Here is a 6,035-nt window from a genome sequence, read left to right as displayed (position 1 = left end):
TGGGCGGAGCTATAAAATAGGGCCCTGTTTTCAGTCTACTATACTAATTTATCCAAAACATTCATGCTGCAAGCATTGGTTAAGCTTTAAAGGTGCCCACCACTTGTTTTTATAATCTCTGTATGTTCTCAAAGTTAATTTGCGAATTTATTGAAAGCTTGAAAACCCTAATTTGTTAAGAAGCATCTTCACAAACTCTGGTCTTTGAAGATAGATTGAGTCAATGGTAGTCTCCCCATAGATGAAACAGAGATTATCGTTTTTGCAAGTTAGATAGTCAGAAAGAGGTTGATGTAGTGACTGTTTGTTCCTCAAATATTAGTTGAATGCTTACTGTGTGCCAGGCTTCTTCCTGGGTTAAGTGCTGGCAATAACATGCACTTTCTTACAGAGCTTACAGCCTAGGGTTGGCCCATAGGACTACAGTTGTACTTATTTATAACCACACACACACAAACACACATACCTTATAGTTAAGTGGATCAGATTATTGAAATGAAAAGAAAATAACACATTAGGGTATCTATAAAAGCCTTGTGCGATTTAAAAAAAAATTCTGGGGACTTCCCTGGTGGTCCAGTGGTTAAGAGTCTGCACTTCCAATGCAGGGGGCCCGGGTTTGATCCCTGGTCGGGCAGTTAGATTCCACATGCCGCAACTAAAGATCTCACACATGGCAATGGAGACCCCGCGTGCAGCAACTAAGACCCGGCACAGCCAAATAAATATTAAAAATTTTCTGTATCATATCTAAACAGTTTTCAAAAGATACTAGGAAATACATTCAAGATTTAATATATATAATTGGAGGAATTTTTGCTTTTGACATATCCACTCTCATTTTGGGGGGAAAAAAGCTGAAGCCTAACATAGAATTTGTTACCTGTAAATTGATGAGAACAAATGCATTATTAATAATTTTATGTAATTTTTATTTAATTCTTAACAATGGCCCCTTGAAGTAAATAGTAGTTGATTGAGTTGAAAGAGACCCCCCCACTGCCCACTCCTCTTGTGGCCATTTCCTCTGCAGTAACTTCGTTGGATCTGGTTTTTGTTTCATATTAGGGACAGCCACTTTTTAAATGCTATTTAAAGTGAGTAATTCATAAAACAGGAAAATTGTACTTGCAGTGTTTATTAATATTTATACGATACTCTAGAGCTTACAAAGCACCTTGATTGTATCATTCAAGTTCTAAGAGAAATTCAGGCAAGAATTATCCCCATTTTTCAGTTGAGAAGTTCAAGCTCACAGAGGTAAATGAATTGCCCCGAATTATAGCTATTAAGTGCCAGAGCCAGGTACTTCAATCCAATCCTTCAATCTTAAAACTGATTATGAAAGCCACTTCATTCTTAAGGTTTGTAAGAGAAATATTTGCTTTAGGAATAGGCTTCTTTTATGTTCTTGCTTTATCCATTGCCAACTTTCAGCACAGCATCTCTAAAATGTGCTCATTATAGTCAACGTGGGTTCCTTGCAAAACAAAAAAACAAGCCTGAAACTTCTGAGACTTTGCAAACTAGGTGTAGAAATGCTGCCACCTTTGTTTGGCTGCCAAGACACTACCACAAAGGGCTGTAGATCCAGGTCCATTTACTTCACTAGAGTGGCTGCAGCTGTCTTCTTGCTGTAATCAAATGTTCCTCTGTAGCCAGCTTTTTGTGGCCAGAAAAAGCAAAGTAATTTTTAGTACAGATTAGCATAAAAATCTCTACTAGATCAGTTTCAGGAAACAATTACTAGCTTAGAAACAAGTGTGATCTATAGGTTGGCTAAAATGGCAGTTAATTTCCAGACCTTTTAAAATGCCCCTTATTTCTCACCGTGAATACTATATAAATAGAATACACTACCTGCCACTGTATTTGGTTTCATAAATTATTCGGACAGGGTGAACAACAGACTTCAAAATTAAGTAGAGGTAGTAAATCTGCCCTTTTTAATGAGTTTGAATTTACAGTAGTAGTTTAAACATCTGGAAGTTTAAAGTCTTAATTCATTCCAAATGTTCAAGAAGGATACACTGCAAAGAGGATATTGTAATTGAGGGATAAAGAAAACTACTGTTGACTCAATCTGAAGCCTTTTCTAATTTTCTCTATATACATTAATCACATAAAACTTGAGAGGCTGACAGTTCAAAAAGAGAAGAGATGGACCAAAATATCCAAGTTGGCATGCTTGTAGAAAAATAACTTTTAAAAGAGGTCATAGTTATAACAAGGATGAAGTTTAAATGCTGTTAATTAACATGTCTAGGATATGGCCAGGTAGTGCTGCTGTGTTGTATGTTCTGTTCTTGTGGATATGAGGTGCGGTTTTCTTTTGTTATTACTTAAACTGGACTTAGAAGAGTCAAACCTTTTGACTTATAAATTGTAATTTTTTTCTTTTTATTTTTGGCCGCAGCATGTGGGATCTTAGTTCCCCTACCAGGGAATAAACCCGTGCCCCCTGCAGTGAAAGCACGGAGTCTTGACCACTGGACCGCCAGGGAAGTCCCACTAAATTATAACTTTGATTAATGCATTTTGTAATCCAAGAATCTGGTCTGCTGCCAGCTTGGTCTAGCATAAGACCAAGTATTCGTTTAGTGCACACTTATTGAGTGCCTACTGGATGCTTGTTAGGTGTTGGTTTACATTTCTTAGAGCAGAGTTGCGGCAGCAGGAGGAGTGTTCATCATTGTCTGGTAGCAGCTGCTGCTAGGGAAGAGTGCTCGCTGTATTCCAGTGCTGTGCTCAAGCACTTTACCTGAATTATCTCATTTAAACTTTTTCACCCTATGAAAAAGGTAATATTGTCCGTATTTTTTTCAGGTGAAAACCTAACGATTAGAAGGCCACACAGCTAGTGAAAGGTGGAACCGTGATTCTAACGTGATGTAAAGATTTGCAAATCTAATTCCTTGTCTCATATTTGCTTTTCATTCTTATTTCAAATATTGTATTGAATGCCTGTGGTGCTTAATCTAAATTTAGCCTCAGGCATGAGGCTAGGGTCATGGATACAAAGATGAATGAGATGAATCCCATGCCATGGATGCAAAGGTAAGACTGAGCCCGTACCCTCAGTGAGCTCAGTCACATGGGGGAGCCAGACATGCAAGCCAGGAGCTGCCAGGAGCAGGGCTAAGGGTAGGGTAATCCTATCACTGATCATCCCAACCGGGACACTTTTGATAGTGTAAGGGTACGATTATTAGTTATGCCAGAACAACAGATAAAGCAGGACTGTCTGGAACAAACCAGGACGTATGGTCACCCTAGCTGGCGGAAAACCCACGGTGTGAAGGGAGGGCCCTGAGTGACTAGAGGAGGTGATGCCCTAGCTAGACCTAGAAAAGTGTGAGACACGCTCTTGTCTCCAGTCATCACCTGCTATTTAAGGCTTTCAAGATACCCGATTGAGTTGTGATATTTCTTCCTTAAACCAGTATTATACATATTAAATTAAAATCTGCATGGTAGAGTTTAGAGCAGTAGAGTTACACAGATGACGCTTCATTTTACAGAGGACTAGACAGGACAGCTTGCTCAGGATCACACCACTCGGTGGTGGCAGAGGCCAGGGGAGAACCAAAGTGTCCCAACAGTGCTGTGCTCTGTCCTACCACACAGACGAAACTGAAGATGGAAAGCCTGAAAGAATCATTTCTTGGCAGGTGAGCAGTGTCCACCCTTCAAACTTATTAATGTAAACAGTAATCCCATAAGTATGTCAGCTTTATAGGAGAGAGGTTTATTAAACAGGCCAGGGTCTGGGGTTAGTTCTTGGCACACTGCTGTTTTGCATACCGTAAAATTTTGGTTTTAAAAATATTTGATATTGCTACATCTTATTTGGCAAATTCCTATTCTTGGTATGATTATTTTTCTTTGGAAGGATACATGTGGTTACAGTGTGGGTTTTCAAAGCCTTTTTCCTAAAAAATGAGATGTTGAAAGCTTTCCTTATAATTGTGCCTTGTGGGATTTGGACTTCCTTTTATTAATAGCAGCTACTATGTACTGAGCACTTACTATGCTCCAAGCATCATATTAGGTACTTTGTATGAATCATCTTATTTAGGCTCACAGTAACCTGAGGCAGTAGGTGTTACTATCCTCATTTTATGGATCTGAAAGTGACTTGTAAAAGGCCATGCAGCTGTGGAGTGGCAGTCAACCTGGCCAGCTATCGCTGGTAGAGCAGGCTGCTCCTCAGAGTGGAAATCCTCGCCTTTAAAGAAAAATCTGTGTGAAAAGACTGGGGTGGGAGGAAGTACACCAAAATACTAATGTTCGTCTCTAGGTAGGTGGTGGGAGTATGGGGGATTAAAACTTTTCCTTATTTTCTACAATGTATTTATTTTTCTCATTTTCAGAAGGATTGTATAGCATTCTGAAATGGAAAACTCAAGATTAGTTACATGAAAATATTTTTCTTCCAAAAGATTTGTTGCCACTTTTCCAGTTCCATTTAACACACATCATGCCAAGCATTATTCCAAGTGTTTGGGCTACAAAGATAAGTCATTGGCCCTGATGGCAAGTTGTTAGGCTGCTGATTCTTCAAGGCCCAGCTCAAGTGTCTGTCGCCAGTGCATCCCCATCACCGGTGCCCAGTTGCTTCTCACCACCTCTGCTGTTACCACCTCAGTTCAAACCACTATCACCTCTCACTTTGTCTTTTTCTCCAAGTCTGTTTTCCATGTAACAGGCAGAGTTATGAACCTCCTTTTCTCAGACCCTTCCAGTGGTCTTAGGCCAGAATCCAAACTCCGACCATGACCCTAAGGCCCTACGCAATCTAGTCCATGCCTACCCCTGGCCACATCTCCTAGTCTGATTCCTGTTCACTCTGCCCAGCTACTATGGTCTTTTTTGTTTCTCCCACTCACCAGGCACATTCAGAGAAGCTTGTTCACGACCTTTACACTTGCTGTGCCATGACAGCTGTTAGCCCAATTAGTTCCTAGCTCATTTTTCACATCATTCAGATCTTTGCTTAAACATTATCTCCAAAGAGCAGCTTTCTCTGATGATGCTTTTGAAACTAGCTTATCTTTTCTAAAAATAAGTTGACTTCCTGCACTAGTATATAAGTTCTACAAGGGCCGGGACCTTGTAATGTTTGCTGTGGTTGTATCCCATTGCCTTTAATAGTGTTGGCAGGTAGCTGGTGCTCCATATTTGTTGAATGAATGGACACATGATGTGTTCCAGGACCAATGGGAAATTCAGAGTGGCTGGAAGATTGAGGGAAGGGGAAAGCAACTGGAGATAAAGATGTAAAGGTAGTTAGGGGCCAATCCATGAAAACCCTTGAAATTCCCACTCAGGAGTTGGCCATCACCCTCTGGTCAGGGGAATCTTCCAAGAAATGCTGAACCTCAACCCCTTGTCTATGTGAACTGGCCATAGGAATAGAGCCTTTCAAAGGTGAGGTGTGTGGTGAAGTCTGGCCTGCAGCTTCTGGGCATGTTTAGAAAATGAGAGAACATGGTTGAACTAAAAAAGCAAACCCCACATTGGTCACTGTTAATCATAATTAGTAATGTCTGTGATTTGTATAATCTTTCTTCCAAAGTGTTCCAGGTCTTGAGACATGTTCCCTTTGGTCCCCCCAGGCCCTGCCACAATAACAACCTTGGCGTGTGACTCACCACCCTCCCCTGCCATATAATACCCTTCTATTTATCACCTGTCTTACCCCTTCCTTTCTATGTCAAGTAATTTCTGCCTTGTTTTTTTCTTCTCTTCCTTCCCTTCTCAAACCACAGCCCATATAATTTTCATTGCCCTCTTTAGAACCTTCTTGTGTCTCAGCTCCAGCCTTTTTATAGGGAAGCGGAGCAGACCTGAAACAGTGTGGAGAGGGAGATGCACATTGTTAATTTACCTCCATTACATAGTGGCGTTTTCCTCTGGACTGCAGTTCCTTTTCCAGCTTTGCAGTCCCCCTGGAAGATAGATGACTAAACACAAAGGTGGTTGCTGGTGCTTTAAAGTCATTGGTAATCTCAGTGCTCATTTGAGGTTAGCGT

This window comes from Stenella coeruleoalba, assembly GCF_951394435.1.
Source record: "Stenella coeruleoalba genome assembly, chromosome: 8".
NCBI lineage: Eukaryota > Metazoa > Chordata > Mammalia > Artiodactyla > Delphinidae > Stenella > Stenella coeruleoalba.
This window is presented reverse-complemented; position numbering follows the sequence as displayed.